The following is a 20,861-nucleotide window of genomic DNA, read 5'->3' on the forward strand; positions in this document are numbered from 1 at the left end:
GAGTATCACTTTAAGAGTCTTACAAAAAATGCTAATTTACAAGAAAACATGTCAGATGCACTTAAAGGGTTTCGCATCAGAGCTATGATGTATTCTACCTGCAAAAAAATGACTTTCTTAGTATTTTGTCTTGTTTTCAGTACAAATATCAAAAAATTCTTAAATCAAGATGTATTTTCTTGATGAGCAAAATTTTGCTTGAATTCAGTGTTTAAGAAAAAAGAAAACTTATTTCAAGATTTTTAAAAAAATTCTCACCGCATTGGCAGATATTTTAGCTTGTTTTAAGCACAAATTCACTTAAATTGTATATTTTTTTCTTTAAACACTAGACTTATTTTCTTAGGTCATTTTGCTCATCAAGAAAAAACATCTTAATTTAAGAATTTAAAAATATTTCTATTAATAACAAGACAAAAATATCAAGTAAGAAAGTCATTTTTTGCAGTAAGTGTGCCGTATGAGGACTAATATTTCCCAAATTACAGGTAGAAAATAACAAAATCTAAAATACCTTGGGGGTTAAAGGAACAGTATGTAAGAAATGTATATCAATTAATTATAAAATGGCCCTGATATGTCACTAGACATTAAGAAATCCTTTTCATTTAAAATACTTATATTACTGACAACAGTTGTCTGGCCAGGATATTGTCATTTAAAAAGTTGCAGGAGTTGTCATTTCGTATATTGGCCACCAGTTGTGTGATTGCAGTACCAGAGTTAGCCACAAGTTTTGTGATTGCAATACCAGTTTTGGCCACAATACTACATACTGTTCCTTTAACTATTTCAGACGTACTTTAGTTGTATAATCCATACATCCTTTTTTTAAGCTTATGGTGTTTTCAAATTCGAGCTGTTTTACGAGCAGTTTAGTCGCGTTTAGGACATCAGGTGAGTTCCAGTAACCCTTTGTTAGCGCACAATGCCGGTGTACATCGTTTTGAGGAATTACATGAAATACAGCAAGGTTTGTTTATAATGTTTAGAATTAAAAACATCTGTAAACAAAATTATGCAATGTAGCAAATCAAACCGTTTATTGCTGTAAGTGCACAAATGTTAAAATTCTTTATTCTTTAGTATACATACTTACACATGATAAGTTTCTAGGATGAGTAAACATTCAATAAAAACACTGTCAACTACAGACGTTGCATTAATTGATTCCCCATGTTTCTCACTGACACACCCCAACTCATAAACTAGATGAATCCAGAAAATCCAAAGTTTTGACTCGTATTTAAGTCTTTATGATGCCATTCATATGCGTTTATCTCATAAATATGATATATTCAACATAACTTCAATGCACCATGATACACAGGGTTTAGAAATAATCACCCGCTAAATGCGGGTAAAATCAGCTGTAGCGTGTAACATTGTCAAATCACTAGCCAATTTGGCGTGTTATTTTTTTTAAAATATGTTCAATCTTTAATTTCCTAGTGAAGCTCATGTAAGCCAAGAATTCAGTTTTAGCACAAATACTCAAATCGTTATCATGGTATACAAAATACAACATTATTGCGCAGCATCTTCAACACACCCGTCACTGGGCACCAAACACGCGCGCTAGACACAAACATAATAATGTGGTGATACTTAGCTGGGGTTACTAACGCCAGAGTAAAAAGGAAAGTCAACCAAGGAGACAAAGAAAAGAAGAGCAGAAGTTTTAATACCAATTTGCTAACTGGGTGTAAATTACTCGTTTATCCGTGTTTGTTAATCAGTTCTACTGTCTTGAATTAGCATATCGCGTACAGGGGCTCTGGGACTAGTAAAGACACTGGCTCACTACAGATTTGGAGATTGATGGCTTATTTTCCGGTGACGTGCTTATTAAAACAAGATATCACCAGTGATTTTTATAAGCATCACACAAAAAATCTCTCTGACTTATTTTTTTTTATAAATTGGTTAAAGAACAGCATGAAAAACACTTTAATTATTCTGCTTCATGTAGTACAGACAGGAACAAAATCCAGTAAAAAAAAAACTTAAGATTGAGTTACGATTAAGATTAAACAGAAAATCTATGTAATGGAATTTATTCAGTGCTTTATTTGATGTTTATTGTATTGTGTTGATTTGCTTACCTTATTCTTTTGGTAGAAAAGTCAAGGATGAAAGAGATGGCAGGATGACAGATTTTTGTTTGAATAATATGCAATTTAGATTTTCTAATAAATATTAACAAGTAAATGTCTATTAATAAAGATGTGACATACACTCTAAAAATGGCTGGGATATTTTTTGAGCCATAATTTGTAAATATTGGACAGAACACACCACTGGGTTAAAATTGACCCAATGCTGTGTTATTTTAACGCAACTGCTGGGTTATTATACCCCCATGGTTGCATAACAACAAGTTCTAAATAGCCGGTACATAAAAAATTTTGTGGGTGAATTGGCTACTGAACTACTAAAAAAGTTCATTTCAAACCCTGATTATATATATATATCGAAGAGATTCTACAAAAATTAATCACACCCATTATGTGTGTGTCACTGTCATTGTGATGGTCATGATTAACTGTGCATTCACGGGAGATGACTGTGTAGGGTGGCTCATACTTTTCAACCCCGAATTTCACGCCCATTTTGGGGTTCGCCAAGAACAAAAAGCATTTTCTCTCTGCAAATTTTCCCAGCAGTCCTCTGCTCAGCTCACTGCTTCAGAACAGGGCGAAAAGTCACCCCAGTTTGCCAAGTCCAATTTCCAATTTCTTCTTCCCACACATACATTTCATGCACAATGGCTGGCCGTCAGTTGGGCCTCACACCTCTTCATTCACACAAAAAAGTATAATTTCCATCTAAAAAGCAAATGATATGAAATGATGCTTAGTTCATTTTTAAGCCTAGTTTTGAGAAAGATAATAATTTCTGATGACTTGAGTTGCTCTAAAAGTAACTTATTAGACCTCATGATACCAGATTATTGTGACACATATTAAAATAAAGATATAAAAGCAAAAGACCACACAAAGTTAAATATTTGCTTAAAAGTTTAAACTTACTGAACCCTCTGATCCTCAGCGTTCGAGAGAAGGATCATCTCCAGTAAACAAGAAACTTGGCACTTGAGTTGTCAACTTGACCTTTGCTTGCATTTGTCACCCTGAATGGTTGCACTCTTCTTTATAAGTGGAAGTAACCCAAGGTTGACATAAAAAACATTTTGCACTTATTTTCTTTTTTATGAGACTGGCGATCATCTAGAAAGGTTTCTTAACAAGCTTAACCAGCATAATGCTGAGGTCATCGCAATAAAAATCTAAAACTTACTGTAGCTGCTCTCCAAGATCAGGTTGGTCTTGTTTTCTACACTGTTAAATGGTCAACACATGTACCCCAGCTGTCACTGTGACAGTACCCTATAAAAAGGTCCTATTATGTACCATTAGGTACAGATGTGTGTACAGTACATTTGGTTCCAATATGTACCTCTGAGGTACTAATAGGGATCATTTAGGTGCAAAGCTGTACTTTTTGAAAGGGTACAGCCCCTAGTGACAGCTGGGATACATATTTTGACATTTTTTTCTGACATTGTAGTTTAAGGGGTATATTGGGCACTAGTGCACAATGTTGACCATCACCATACAAGCATGTACTGTACTAACTTGCATCTAGGAGTTTTTGCTAGCATGCAAATTCATGCCAAGCATCAACTCATTTTAAGCAGGGTGTTGCTGAGAAATGACCCACGAATATCAGTACATCAGTACAAGCTGATTCTAAACTGGTGTCTGTCCCATTTTTCATATCACACATCACATTATTACTGTAGTGAAGTGATGCAGTTTTCGCTTTACGATGTTGTTTGCAGGGCCTCCTGCACGTCATTGTGCATTTGGGAAGTCTCGGCTCACTTGGACGTCATGTTTCTCCAACTCGCGTTCGCTAACATCTGCTTCTCATCTCGCTCACGCAAACAACGAGTCGTGTACTTCTCATACCCTCACTGCTCCCATATCCAGCAAAACATTTGTTTTATTCCCTTCATTCATCTTTTACTGTGAGTCATAAAAAATGTTCAGTTTAATCTTTCATTTCTTTCTTTCGCTCTTTAATTTACTTTTTAACTTAGTCTTTCTTCTCAAAAAGAAAAGAAAATATAGCCTTTAGGGATATTTATATCGAAAAGGTGGCACAAAAGCAGCATCCGAAGTGATATTTAGATGTATTTGCACAGGTGCCAAATAGATTTAGATAGAAAAGACGATTGCAAAACAATGTTAAGAAATGAATCTCTTGAATATATAGTACTTACGTGTAAAAAAACTTATATGAAAAAATATAAAATGAAAAATGTGAATGAAGTTCAAAGCTGCAATTATACAACATTTCATTAACAAAATCAACGCAGCTGGTTTAGTTGGTCTTCAAAATGCTTTTAAACAAGCTAACCAGACAATCCTGACCAGTCTGTGAGATCAACCAAGACCAGCAATCCAGCCTAGCATAGTTTTTAAGCAGAACTGAGAAACCTCACTTCTGCCAGACGTGCCACATAGCAGCCTTCAGAGTTTAGATACGGTTGCGCAACACCAGAAGTCAAGGGTCAGGCCGGAGGTCAAAGGTCCCCAGGTTACGGTGGGATGTGGAGGATGAAAGACAGCCAGTGGTTTACTGTTGTCTCCATGGCTGTCATATATCTATGTGGAAATAAACTCTAAATCTTTTTTTACTTTCTCTCTGCCTTCTCTCTCTCTCTCTCTTTAGAGGACCAAGTGGTTACCATATGTTTATCGGTAGCTCTGCGCTTGGGAAACTTAAATTAGACTCTATGAGATGTGTTAACATTATAGTGCATTTAAACTTTTGATTCATCTCAGTATGTCTCTAGTGTACCCATGATGTCCATTTTTGACAGTATCAGTGGTGCAATATCAGGTTAATATGACGTGTTATGCAATGTTACATGCTTTTTGTGCCTGAGGGAACATACCATAGCAACATCTGCAGTTTCAAATGCTTGGGGACGCAGGGCTGTTGGACACACAAGGTTTCCAGATGTCAAAACGTCACTCTGCACCTTTCCTTTTACTGAGCTGCTTGCTAAAGTTGACAAATTCCCCCATCTATTTGCATCTAGAGGAAATTTCGATTGCTCATTGGTTGTTCTTTCATTGCTCACAAGACCCTCAATTGTTACATTTATTAAACAAAAATGACATTTATTATTCAATCAATAATCGGCAGCACCAATCTTGGTCCACAGCAGGCCGAATGGAGCTTCAGGCGTGGTTAAGGTCAAAGATGGAGTTTATCTGAATCAAGTAAGAGGGTCTGCAGCTAGATATACATGTTTCTGTTGTGCAAAGAATTGCAGATTAAACTTAAAATGGAGAATCGCCAGTACTGGTCAGTAAAAGATACTCTAAGCATTTGGGCTGAAGAGAATGTACAGCATCTGTTTAACAAAGTCTGTGGAAACAAAGATGTGATGAAATGTGATAAAATACCACAACAATGTATTTAAACAAATAAAAACGAAAATACATTTTCAACTAAAACACAGTTTGACAAATGTAGTATCCAGTGTACAAACGATTCGGGGAAAGTTTAAGTTGACACAGTCTTTAAAGCCTTCAATAGATCTTATATCTTATGCAAATAAGATCATATTCGTCTCTTGTTTTGCTACAGTAAGATATTATGGAGCAGTTTCCAGAGTTTAAGTTAATCCAGGACCAGGTCTTATTTATATTAGGTCATTTAAAAAGTTTTTACAAACATACCTTACAAAAACACCATAGGTGTGCGTCTTGAGACAAAACCATGGCACTTGTCACAAAGTAAGTAAGTGTACATCAAAACCTAATTTCAAATATTTGATTGATGTTGCTGTAACCAACATGCTGGATCGCTCTCTTGCATCTTGCAGCCAATATAAGTTTTTGGAGTAAACACTGCTGATGGAGTAAACACCTCCATCTTCTCATCTTGGCTTCCACTAGGCAAACATCAAAAGAAGCAAACAAACAGCCGACTTTGTTTTCTCGATCTTGTTTTTGTATGATGATGCAGTTTAACTCCTTTTTCCCTGTCAAATTAAACTGCCCTTCCCCTTACAACGCTGTGGTTTTAGGGAAGCACTGCCTGGCTATTGGCCTGACAGTGGAAACGCATTTTGATTTTGGACCTGCAGGAGAGGCTATTGGCACTGTCTGGTCCATTAAAATCCCTGACTTGCACGGCACTGGAAGTTGATTTATTATTATTTTATTTTGATTTTTTTTATTTCCTTTTGAGGAGACACATAAGGTTACTTGAATGAGAAACAGAAACTCTAAACAAAAGTCTTCATTTATAGCATCATTGTTGGCTAAAAAATCAATTGATATATTAAAGACTTTTCCATGGGAAAACTATCCAGTAATGTCCGAAGAGCAGTTGCTCCGCATGCTTTGTGTTCAAGTGTGAAACAATGATCAAACCTCAGACCACACCTTGGCGGAGCTCCACTGCATCTAAACAGTAAGCAGATCCAGGGCCCAGCCAAAACTCCATTGCTGAGCTCTCTGTGTTCATGAAGTTTTCTTTCCATAATGTTCTTGCAGTAATGAGACTGTGAGTACCCCATACTCACATCCTGGACATTGTCAGGACTCTGCCATAAGAATGTTTTATATTTGTATTTTGTCAGGGTGGCAGAGTTCTGGCAGTCCCAGGCTTTATGTGGAGGCTCATGCCTTGTTTATTGTGGCATGTGCCTCCGGTGTCTTGTCTTGTGACCCCGCCTCCTCGTTCTCCTGCTTATTGGTAATCATTGGTTTTCTTCCATCACCTGTTCCCGCTTGTTATCTTGTTTGTTTTTTTCTATTTAATGTCATTGTATCCTTAGTTCTGTGCAGGTTCGTTGTGTTCATGAATATCAGCTGACGTCACTCACATCTCAAACTTGTCTTCCGCCATTTTGAGTACCTGAAGTGGTCGCAAAAGAACTAGAAGCTATGCCTTCAATATGTCGTAAGCATCAAAATTGCTATTTTTGCAACACTAAGAAGACTCGACACAACCTGATACTTTGCTCGAAGTATTACCTGAGTCTCTAAACGTGAACTCGAGCATTGGGAGCATTGTTTGTGTGCACAGAGTTTATTAGAAGGAAGGTTTTGAACAACTGACTTTGGTTGTTATGCCAGTCAAGATGTATCGATCTCCGAATGCGACGTAGGGAGGAGGGTAAAGATGAATAGCTCCTAAAGCATAGTTACATATAAATGCACGGATAATTCGTTGTTTTGTCACAAGTGAAAAACAATATTGACCTTCTAGTTGAAAAATGAGCCTCATATGAGATTTATTCATTCGCATTCGGAAATCGATTCTTCATGTCTGGCAAAGATGGCAAGAGGACACCATAACAGCCAAAGTTAGTTGTTCAAAATCTTTCTTTTTAGTAAACTCTGTGTACACAAACAATGTTCTCAATGCTTGCGTTCATGTGTAGAGATCCAGGTGATACTTCGAGCAAAATTTCATGTTGTGCCGAGCTTTCTTATTGTTGTAAAAATAGTGGTAGTTTGGTAGCAGCGAACAGCGGCTGGAAGAACGCATCAGCATCACACCCTTACCAAGATATTTTTTAAAGTTTCTTTTTATGACAGTCGAGGTGCAAAATGTTGTCTTTTGAGCCATTTCCTGTATCCATAAGAATCATAGACTGTAAAAGATAAGAAATCCGTAAATCGTAGCAAGCTAGCCAATGCTTGTCAGTAGCCTACTGGTACTAGGTAGGTACTCAAGATGGTGGCAGGCAACTGGAATGATGTAAAAGGTCACATGGCTGATATTTATGAATAGTCAAGTTGTAGTCACTGACATAACATTTGTTATCCAGCACGTAGTTATATTAATAGCAGTGCAGTGGTGCTACAACTGTGATTTACTGTTTGTTAAAAATAAAATTCATGATTGCATAAAATAATTTTTCTTGAGACCACACTTAAACCTGTAAAACGTACCTAATTTCATCTAAGGTGATTTGGTTGCGTTCACTTTATTTGACAGCTATAGCAAAACTATTATTAAATTTATATTGTTTTACATTCTGCATTAGATCTCCAATCAGTTTTCCCAAAGCTTTGTTATTTGCATTGCTCTATTTAGACATTTTTTACATACTTTCCACATTAAATACACTCTCACAACATCTTTGGCACTAAACAGGGGTCTTTAACTCAACTAGCCCACCTGAGAGACACATCTATATCTCAGGCAGAACTGAAGAGACAACCAGGAGTTTCAGAGTATTACAAACACTTACAGTACATTGTGGATTAGGACATGTATCGTGCGTCTATGTGTATGAATGCAAAAATGGAGAAGAAAGACAGAGTGCGATAAAATGTGAGTGATGGAGGCTTAAAGGATCATCTTCACCTTATGATGTAGCCTACAAGTTATGGAATAACATTAGGTCTGGTGGGAGTGAAACATTCTTATCTCACTTTTGCTACCCCGTGATTTTTTTAAAGATTGACATTCACATTAATCTACTACCAGAAAAAAAATGCTGTTTGAGATATGTGACTAAGATATATTTTGTTTGTATGTACCATATGTATGCAGGGTTAAAGGTGCATTGTGTTACTTTTAGAAAGATCTTTTGACAGAAATGCAATATAACATAACTATATAGTCAGTGGTGTATATAAAGACCTCACATAATGAACTTTATTGTTTTTATTACCTCAGAATGAGACGTTTATATCTACACACACCTCTGGTCTCCTTACATGCCTGGACAAGCGGTTCTATAGAGCGCATTTGACACTATGGGGCTGTTTACACTTGGTATTAGGTTGTGTTTTCATCGATAGGATCACAAGTGGACGAGAGAGACACATTACGTTTACACCTGGTATTTAAATCCGTCTCTTTTGTCCACTTTCGACCACTTCTGTGCTGAATACTATGAGGGGGTGGTCTGTCGGGACTGTGGGCGAGTCTCTCTGCTGTCATTCAAACCCGAGCGGGAGTAATTATGAGTTTATATGGACGCAAACTAATATTATGTTGGAGTCCACTGCTTGTTTAGCAAGTAAACATGCTGCACAGAGTTTTGTTAGTGTATATGTTAGAGCTTTCACTGAATTTTCAGCGCAATTGATGAAATAGGATCGCACAACTTTCACACGCTTTCAAAACGAAACTACGGAGATCAGCCGCTTAGTTTTATCAATGAAAGGCTAAAAATAGCGATGTTCACCGTATATTCACGCCAGAAGTAAAAAAAAAGACGTAAAACTTGTGTTTAATACCTCAGATTAGATAAATGGGTGGAGAGAAGGCGGTCGCGTGTGGCTGTTTGAACACATTCAACCACATGTGCGTTCCGCAACTCCAAAGCGATCCGATCGAAAGTGGTTTCGACTACCTCTGGATTTGGTTGAAAGTGGTCGAAAGTGGACGAGCTCAAAACGTTTTGAACACCGTTTACACCTGGCATTAACATCGTCCACTTGTGATCCGATCGACGAATACGCATGTTAATGCCAAGTGTAAACAGCCTCTATGTTGTCTCAGGCGATGACATTTTTGTCCTTTGGTGGCTACCGTAGCTTCACTCTGTGTGAGCTGTGGACTGAGCCGCTGGTTGCATTTCACAATTTCACTGCTAGATGCCACTAATAATCTACACAGTGGACCTTTAAAAACGTCCATACTATAAACTGTATATGTAGACCCCAAAATAATACTTTTACCAAATATTCATAATAAGTAATGGGTGGGCTTAGCCAAAAATAAATGCATGTTTTAGTAGTTTAAACATTGATATATTTCCAGTTAACCGGTTTAGCCGTAATAGTAGTAAAAACACTGTTTCTTTTATTATTATAATCATTATTATTATTTTGCTGGAGCCATTGTTTACAGGGAAAATAGCTTTGGCCTCTATAAACTGTGGTGGTAAAATCTTTGGACTTCATTTGGTTTTGATCATTCTTGTGTGTGTGGGAGATGTTTGGAGCCTGACTATGGGATTCATGTGAAAATGCGTTTTACTCTTGATGGAGTTGTGCAAGAGTTAATGTGTGTGTTTATAATGCGGGGTTGAACGTTCTTAGGGCCAAGTGGTTTTACAGCACACACAGTTTCTTCCAAATGGGTCTATTTCCTCTCAACTCTTACTGAGACACTCTAACCTCCAACTGCATGGATCTCGACCACAATACTTCTATTGGCTCTTTAAGGCTCTTAAACCACATCAACACTGGAGCCAGAAGAATGCTAATTGCCTTGTCTGGAGCCAAGAGTTAGTCTAACCTATAGTGCCGTAGGTGTGTTAACCTTCTTCATGTGAACACCAACTTTATGATTTATATACAGTATATATGCATTTATATGTCTAGGTTATTTTAGTTTTAATATGTAAAACTCTGTATTTTTATAATCAGTTGCTTGTATTTGTAAGTCACTTTGGACAGAAGCCTTATCTAAATCAATACAATGTAAAGCGAAATATAACTATAGCTATACACTCACCTAAAGGATTTTTAGAAACACCATACTAATACTATGTTTGACGCCCTTTCACCTTACATGGCATTGATTCAACAAGTTGCTGAAAGTGTTCTTTAGAAATGTTGACCCATATTGATAGGATAGCATCTTGCAGTTGATGGAAATTTGTAGGATGCACATCCAGGGCACGAATCTCCCGTTCCACTACATCCCAAAGATGCTCTATTGGGTTGAGATCTGGTGACTTTGGGGGCCATTTTAGTACAGTGAACTCATTGTCATGTTCAAGTGACCAATTTAAAATGATTCGAGCTTCGTGACATTGTGCATTATCCTGCTGGAAGTAGTCATCAGAGGATGGGTACATGGTGGTCATAAAGAGATGGATATGGTTAGAAACAATGCTCAGGTAGGCCGTGGCATTTAAACAATGCCCAATTGGCACTAAGGAGCCTAAAGTGTGCCAAGAAAACATGCCCCACACCATTACACCACCACCACCAGCCTGCACAGTGGTAACAAGGCATGATGGATCCATGTTCTTATTCTGTTTACGTCAAATTCTGACTCTACCATCTGAATGTCTCAACAGAAATTGAGACTCATCAGACCAGGCAACATTTTTCCAGTCTTCAACTGTCCAAGTTTGGTGAGCTTGTGCAAATTGTAGCCTCTTTTTCCTATATGTTGTGGAGATGAGTGCTACCTGTTGGGGTCTTCTGCTGTTGTAGCCCATCCGGCTCAAGGTTGTGCGTGTTGTGGCTTCACAAATGCTTTGCTGCATACCTCCTTGTAACGATTGGTTATTTCAGTCAAAGTTGCTCTTCTATCAGCTTGAATGAAGCTTACTGGATGTTTTCCCTTTTCACACAATTCTTTGTAAACCCTAGTAATGGTTGTGTGTGAAAATCCCAGTAACTGAGCAGATTGTGAAATACTCAGACCGTTAACGGATGCTCTCGCCCAAGCCGTCTAGCTGACATTATCAGAGAATTATATTTTCAGATTATGATTCAGCTTTGATTTCACTGGGACTAATATTAGTCTTAATTGTTTATATTTGAGTAGCTCAGATGCAAAAACCTGGAGTAGAAACCTGCAATACTTAATAACCTACAGGATAATACTCCACAGTAGCTCTAAATGCTTTTCATTTTGACTTCAGCCGGGAGTCACTTGCCATTTAGCAGGTGCATTTTAACCAAAAGCGATTTACAGTATGTTAATTGTAGAGCAACCTTGGGTGAATGACCCTCTTAAGCTCTACTTTAATGGATCTCATATTCTTACAGCATATGAAGGTCCACTTAAGCTTGGAGTGGATTTATACAGTCCACTGTAATTTTCCCAGCACATCAGTCAGCAATATTCCTGCTCATAATCATAACATCTCTTCAGAGTTCAACAGGGATCAATGTCATACAATGGAAAATTACATTGAAGTTAAAGTAGAGATACTAAATTGAATGGGGTGGGGTAGAGTGAATGATGGAAAGATATTAAAAATGTCAATGGATGAGGAAATTGGAAAATGAGAAGGAGATGTAGGACTGGGCAATGCAGGGATCAGAGAGAGAGAGAGAGAGAGAGGAAGCTCTTGGGTTTAACCTCCTGTCTGTTTTAATTTGGTTATTTGGTTAGTGCCAAGCATGGTCTACTGGAGTGCACAACGGCTCTGGTATTCCCATTCCTCCAGAAACCTTCCATGAAAGAGCTTAGATCTGTTTTCTCATCGGGAAATTCACAATGACGGAAACAAGTTCTCCACGCCTCTGCATAACTTCCAAACATTTGTACACTTCATTTGGATTCTTTTTAAATAGGCAATGTGATAAAGACATGCTATTCTATGGCTGACCACAGACATGACTGTTTATATTGAAAAAAAGACAATAAAGTGAATAATTAACTTGTGAAAAGGCCCAAAATTTCCACAGTTTCCATGTTTGTGAGCTCTACACTCATTCCATAATTAGGCAATTGAACAATTGAGCTGATTCAGGATTTTAAAGGCACCAGATTACAGTTTAATATGTGTGAGAAACGTTCTCTATATCCTTAAAATGTTTCCTGCTGAGGTACATTTAAATTAGTGTAAATGTCAGAATTGTACCTCAAATGCAATATGGTTAGGAAAGTTAGGACATTTAATCCGTGTGTGGTGTTTGGGTCTGTGGGACCTATTTTTAATGTTTGCTTAAGCAAAAAATTATACAATTAATTGTTTTATCAACCTCAGATTCATTAGCGTTGGTTCATATGAAGAACATAAAAATAAACAACTTTTCAATAACTGTACACTGTGCACCCTAGACATTTATATTGCGTATATGATGTTCAGGTCTACTGGACCCGTGGGTATTAAAAGTGTGAAAATTGAATGTGTTATGCAACTTTACTCTGTTTTTTTTCTACCTGGGACACCTGTGAGTGCATGAGTGTGTTTGGGTATATGTTTGTATAGCCTGATCTCACGAGAAATCACACATATTTAACGAGTTGGCTAATTCGTATCAATTCATACAAAGTTAATCGTGCAAAATTTTTATGAAAAAACAACAACAAAACCGAACCCTAACCCCAGCGTCACAGAGGGTCAAGGCAAATCATACCAAAACTTACAGATGTGGTCGTATGAATTAATACAAATTAGCTTGTGACTCGTAAAATATGTATGAATTCTTGTGAGATAGCGTTGGTTTGTACATGTGATGGAAGCATATCAGAGTTTTGTCCTTCCGATGTTGCTGTAACAGCGCAATGATACAGCCCTCTTAAAAAATATTAGCGTGATGAGCCTTCAGGTGCCGCTTGAGGTTGGTGGTATTCTTCCCACCTAGTTTGCGACCACATTTACCGTCATCTCCCAATATGCATTCCGTTTTTCTTTCTGATGGATTATACTGAAAGTATGTCCATAAATCATCTCGTCGTTTCTGTTTATTGACGTCACCGCCACGGTCCTTGGAACTCGCCACAGCCGCAGGTGTGTTGTTGATGTGTGAAATCTGGTGTGCGTGCGCGGCATGGTGGAAGATGGGTGGTGGGCGTATCCAAAACAATTATAGGAAGCGGCAGCATTGCTGATACTTTTTAGCTAAAAACAAACAGATTTCATGCATAATAGGCAGAAATGACATGCATTGTGAACGTCAGACTTATAATCATTTTCGTACCGTCTCGTCTCGTCAACGAAAACTCGAAAGTGTCTCGTCATGTTTTCGTCACCTTAGAGCCATTTTTAGCTAGTCATCGTTGCTTTATTGTCATAAAAAAGGTGCGTCAACGAAATCATTTTGTTATCGTCATTGTTGATGAAAACAACACTGGTTGTACCTTTGCACATTGTTAACTTATGTACTAATACACACTTACACAAAGGAAAGGTAAAATCGTATATCAAAACATTTGTGCTCCTTAAAAGTAAATTCTGTCTATGTTGCTTGTAACAAGGTTGATGTAATGGTTGCATTGATATAATAAAACTAACAATGATGTGGATCCACTAGACCTTCAAACATTGTAACAAAAATATGAACACCACACGAGCGTTAAACATTCACCTTTGTGTTAACAGTGTGGTTAGCTAAGCTGGAAATAGGAATAAACCACCATGGCTGTGTACACTTTTAAAAATAAAGATGTTTGCTATAGAACAGGGGGTCAAACTCATTTTAGGCTGGATAAATGTAGTTTTCTTATAATTGTGTTAATATTAACTAGAAAAACACACAGCCCTGTGAAACCTAATTTTATAAGTCACACTCATACTGTACATACTATGCACACAAATTAACATCTGTAAAAACCCACTGGCCTTAAAAAGCTTTAATTTAACTTCATTTGCATGGAACCTTAACATAATTATACCTTATTAGTGCCAAAATCAATTATAAACCATTCACTTTTCTTTGGGTATATTTGTAATGTGAACAGTCATTTAGAAAATGAAAATGGGGCAGTGACCCAAACCAAAAAGGGCACTTAAGTAACCTCCAGAAAATTCACGTTAAAAAAAAAGTGTGGAGGAAGTGACGTATGCCGTAAAGCAGTCAAATTTTGTAGTTTTTTTTGTGCTCTGATTACTACCAGAAACCCTAAGTTTTAAAGTACGAGTAAAAGCGATACAGACCCCGTCAGGCTATGGTAGACATGTCATTCAACCTATTTAAAGTCGATGTACTATCACAGGGGTCTTGAAAATTTATTATGAAGGTTGAAAAATTACATGGTGTTGCTTTAATCATAAATTCGTGTCAAGGCATGAGCATACAAGGTATGTATTTATAACTATTCATTTACTTATCAGTAATCAATCGTTTTTAAAGGATTTAAGTGTTACTGATAAAGTTAAAACAAAAAGGATTAATAGTTTTTACCCTGCACACAGTGTTTTGAGTGGAACACATTGAAATACATCACTTCCGGTCAGCGTGTCACACGGTTTAGTCCCACAAGTATATTTTTTATGCATCCAAAGCTCAAATTCCGATCATTATGCACCCGCAGATGGTTAGCATCCCACACAGCCAATTTCTGACTTTCTTTCCGTTTTTTTGCTGTCATTTGTCATGTACAGTGGAAAGGTATAAGTACAAGCTGATTTAAATCAGTTGACTATCCCTGTTCTATGGCATCAATGTAAAAGACATTTTAAATGTTTATTTTTAAAAGTGTATTATAAGTGACAACTGTTGTATTTTTATTTGCAAGACAGAAACTTTGGTACATTAATGAGAATTTAAAGTTTTTTAGTGCAATATAGTAAATAATGCTTTTTGCACAGTTGACCATTCAGTGTGAAAATGTTGACAGCTCACTAACTCAAAAGATGTGATCTCATCTCAACCTCTATGTTTTTATAGAGAGAGACTTTGTCTACCACTTCTGGTTCCTGGGTGTTTGTGCACTTGCACGTACCACTGTTTTAGTTTAGGTCACGTCTAAGAATGTACTGTGTGTGAGAAAAGTGGAGGTTTGTGCTATTTGTGGTTAAGTTTGGTATCGATGTCATGACATGACCATCAATACCTTTAATAAGAGTAGTTCTCAACCTTTTTCACTTTAAAGTTCCAATGAAATTAAAACTTACTATTCTTATTTTTAGGCAAGGCAAGTTTATTTGTATAGCACATTTCATACACAGAGGTCATTCAAAGTGCTTTACATAGAAATGAGGAAACATATAAAAGAGAAAAAAGAAAATGTAAAAATAATAGATAAAAACAGTTTAAAATAGTAAAAAGTTAAAAAGAATAAAAAGAATAAAAATGCTTGTTATTAAAAAAAATTCTGTGTACTGTCAGTCTGCTGCCAGTACTTTTCTATATCCAATCAAATCCCAATAAAAAAACAAGCCACGCCCACTATTTTTCTTACGTGATATTCTGTTTCACTCAGAAATACGTGACAACACAGAAGTAAGGTCCATCGTGACTTCCGGTTCATGGGGACTTTAAGGCCCCCCTATTGCCCAAAACAATACAGTATTTGAAGGCCCCACACTCACTATTTCTACCCAATAGAATGTTCTAGAACTTGGCATGATTAGACAGATGTATATCCATTACAAAAATATCCAAGCAATTTTGCTTATTATTCAGAAAAAGACCTCAGTGTTCAAAAATAGGTTAGGAAATACTGTTTTTGTAGCATCTTGATTTTGAGACAGGAGGGAAAATGTGTTCTGGCCTGAAACCCACTTGGACAACCACGTCTACTTTCACAATCACTCAATCACACTTCTTTTTCTTTCAGTCTTACTTATCCTCCTTTCATTTATTTCCGTTATTGTCCCATTCACATTCACTGATGTATGCTACAGTATCATGCATTCCTTCCTTGCTGTACTTTTCCCCTGTGTAGTCTGTCACTCCTTTCACTTTGTGCCCCATGTGAATGGACAGTAATTATAGTTTTCAGTGAAGGAAGTGGTTAAATGTTGCTTACATCATTACCACAGTCATAATTCAGCGTCCACAGTCTTAACGGGAGGTCAATTTAACTTAACGTGAAGGACACTGACAAGAGACGCCTTACTGAATGTGAACAGGCCACTCGGTGAAGTGGAGTACAGTTACATGTCTGTTGTCACCTTAGCTTGCATCTGTGGGATGTACACAAACCCACTTAAAATGTGTTTTCCATTTAAACCTGGAAATGCATTTTAAGAGTTAAAAGAATCACCAGGCTAACATAAATACAATCTGGGTGGATCAAATGAATAGATGGATGGAATACATGGATGGAATGAACAGAAAAAAAGATGGATGATGGATGGATGGATGGATGGATGGATAGATGGAATGGATGGTTGGAATGGATGGATAGATGGATGGATGGGTGGATGGATGGAATAGATTCATTATTTTCCTACCATTGACAAGTTAACTTGTCAATTAAGAGAAAACGCTTCCCTGCCAATGACGAGGTTTTCCGGGCAGCAATCCGTATTTCCCTAATATCCACTAGGTGGCACTCTTACCCAACTTGTAAAACCCGAAAGCAACCGCTAAGTCTAAACAGTTCAAACTCAGTGTATGTTTGAAGAATCGCTCTGAATCTGATCTCTATCAAAGGTCCTTCCCAAAAATGCAATTATCTCGGCTTTTTGCTCAAAATTTTTATTTTTGAAGAAACCTACCCATATATGAGAGGTGATAAAAAGAGAAGAAATAAAGGTAGGACAAAACGTTTTTTCTATTTTTGAAGGCAGAGGGTCTGTTCTTTCATTTGATATTGTATGTTTATATATTTAAAGAGGATCATTTTCTGGAAGGCATTCAACTTTTGTGAAAATCATAAAAAATGCTGGCACTGGCTGACAAAATTTTTTTAAAACTCTGGCGGGGAAAGAGTTAATAGAAATATATAGATGGATGATAGATAGATAGAATGGATGGAATGGATGGATGAATATATGTAATGGATAGAGTGGATGGATGGATAGATAGATAGGACGGGATGGATGGATGGATATATGTTATTGAGGGAATGGATAGATGGATGGATGGATGGATGGATGAAAAGGAGTGAATGGATAGATGGAGTGATGGATGGATGGATGAAAAAGAGTGAATGGATAGATGGATGGATAAATATAGATAGATAGATAGATAGATAGATAGATAGATAGATAGATAGATAGATAGATAGATAGATAGATAGATAGATAGATAGATAGATAGATAGATAGATAGATAGATAGATAGACATAATTTATGGATGGATATATGTAATTGAGGGAATAGATAGATGGATGGATGGATGCATGAATACGTGTAATGGAGAGAATGGATAGAGTGGATGGGATGGATGAATGAATGGAGAGAAAGGATAGATGGATGATGAATGGATGGATGGATGAATATATGTAATGGAGAGAATGGATAGAGTGAATGGAATGGATGAAAAGAATGGATGGACGGAAGGACGGACGGACGGACGGACAGACAGACAGATATATAGATTGATAGAATGGACGGAATGGATGTATGGATATATGTTATGGAGGGAATGGATAGATAGATGGATGGATGGATGGATGGAAATGATAAAATGGATAGATGGGTGGATGGATGGATGGTTGCCATGAAAGGATGAATAGATGGATGGAATGAATGGCATGACAGGATGAATGGAATGGATGAATGGAATGGATGGGATGGATAGATGGAATGGATGAATGGAATGGATGGGATGCATAGATGGAATGGATGGATAAAAGGAATGGATGAATATATGTAATGGATAGAGTGGATGGATGGATGGATGGATGGATGGATGGATATATAGGACGGGATGGATGGATGGATATATCTTATTGAGGGAATGGATAGATGGATGGATGGATGGATGGATGAAAAGGAGTGAATGGATAGATGAATGGATGGATGGAAGGATGGATGGATAAATATATGTAATGATAGATGTCATGGAGAGAATGGATAGAGTGGATGGGATGGATGAATGAATGGAGAGAATGGATAGATGGATGATGAATGGATGGATGGATGAATATATGTAATGGAGAGAATGGATAGAGTGGATGGGATGGATGGAAAGAATGGATGGACGGAAGGACAGACGAATGGACGGACGGACGGACAGACAGACAGACAGACAGACAGACAGACAGACAGACAGACAGATAGAAAGATATATAGATTGATAGAATGGACAGAATGGATGGATGGATATATGTAATGGAGGGAATGGATAGATGGATGGATGGAAATGATAAAATGGATAGATGGGTGGATGGATGGATGGATGGTTGCCATGAAAGGATGAATAGATGGATGGAATGAATGGCATGACAGGATGAATGGAATGGATGAATGGAATGGATGGGATGCATAGATGGAATGGATGGATAAAAGGAATGGATGAATATATGTAATGGATAGAGTGGATGGATGGATGGATGGATGGATGGATATATAGGACGGGATGGATGGATGGATATATCTTATTGAGGGAATGGATAGATGGATGGATGGATGGATGGATGAAAAGGAGTGAATGGATAGATGAATGGATGGATGGATGGATGGATGGATAAATATATGTAATGATAGATGTCATGGAGAGAATGGATAGAGTGGATGGGATGGATGAATGAATGGAGAGAATGGATAGATGGATGATGAATGGATGGATGGATGAATATATGTAATGGAGAGAATGGATAGAGTGGATGGGATGGATGGAAAGAATGGATGGACGGAAGGACAGACGAATGGACGGATGGACGGACAGACAGACAGACAGACAGACAGATAGAAAGATATATAGATTGATAGAATGGACAGAATGGATGGATGGATATATGTAATGGAGGGAATGGATAGATGGATGGATGGAAATGATAAAATGGATAGATGGGTGGATGGATGGATGGTTGCCATGAAAGGATGAATAGATGATGGAATGAATGGCATGACAGAATGAATGGAATGGATGAATGGAATGGATGGGATGCATAGATGGAATGGATGGATAGAATGAATGGATGGAATGGGTATATAGATGAATGAAATAGATTTCTAGATTCATATATGCATAAAATAGATAGAGATATGGATGGATGGATGGATGGAATAAATATATTTTATATTGCTTTTACAGTATATTGCTGTAAGACAAATGGTATATTGAATTGGCCACCTTATGAAATGGTCAGTGGCGGAACTAGAATTTTTTTAATGGGGTGGCCAGGGGGTGGCCATAGCTACTTTAGGGGGTCCATAGTCCATAAAAGAAAATGACATGTAACCATGTATCAAGAAAGCATAAATAAGTCTTTTGATCGCATTAGATGTAAACATTATAAGGGTGAATTTTAAATCTTTCTACTGTATTTCTTAAATCTGATTTACTGTCTGTTAAAGGGATTCACCCAAAAATGAAAATTCTGTCATCATTTACTCACCCTTATGTTGTTCTAAACCTGTATTTTATTTTAATAAACACAAAAGAAGATATTTTGATAAATGATGGTAAGCACACAATAAATGGTATCCATTGAATTATGTTGTTTTTATTCCTACTATGGAAGTCAATGGTTAACAGCTGTGTGCATACCATCATTTATCAAAATATCTTCTTTTGTGTTCATAAGAAAAAAGAAATTCGTACAGGTTTAGAACAACATAAGGATGTAAAAATTATGACAGAATTTTCATTTTGTGAACTATCCCTTTAATGAAGCAAAAGATCAGGAAATCTAAACTCCATGATAAACCTTAAACTTACTTCAAATAGCAGAGCTCAACAAAAAGGATGTTTCGATTAATTTTTATTTACGAAGATACAGAAGATGCAAAAGTTTTCTTTTTTCTTTTGATATTTAATTAACTTTAATGACAGAGAGACTTTAACAGGTTAGGCTAAGACCGAATGCAATAAAATGTTTATTCGTTTAAGACGTACAGGAACCAAATGTTTAGTATGAAAATCACCAAGACAGCTATTTTGACATATGAGCATTTGTCCGTTTAAGCCAAAAAGACGCGAATATTGAAGTCGTTTAAGCTCTGGCTGTGCACGCGCACTATCGGATATGCGCGTCACACTTTCAAGTTCAATGTGGCAATCCAGTCGAATTAACAATCATACAGTAGCCTATAAAGATCACGTCAAGAATGAAAACATGATGCTGGGTTTTGTTGTAAAAAGAATTGGCAATCTTAGATTCAGTCCACAAGACAATTACCACACTTCCAGCATATACGGTGAAAATAAATCATGTAATATTAACAAAATGTACGACTTTACTTACATCATTTTAAAGATTCCAAGCATTATGTAGACATGACATTTATCTTCTGATGGTATGAAAAGTATTCGTTAAGTTACAGCAATTTTTC

Source organism: Misgurnus anguillicaudatus, chromosome 18 (assembly GCF_027580225.2).
Source record: "Misgurnus anguillicaudatus chromosome 18, ASM2758022v2, whole genome shotgun sequence".
NCBI lineage: Eukaryota > Metazoa > Chordata > Actinopteri > Cypriniformes > Cobitidae > Misgurnus > Misgurnus anguillicaudatus.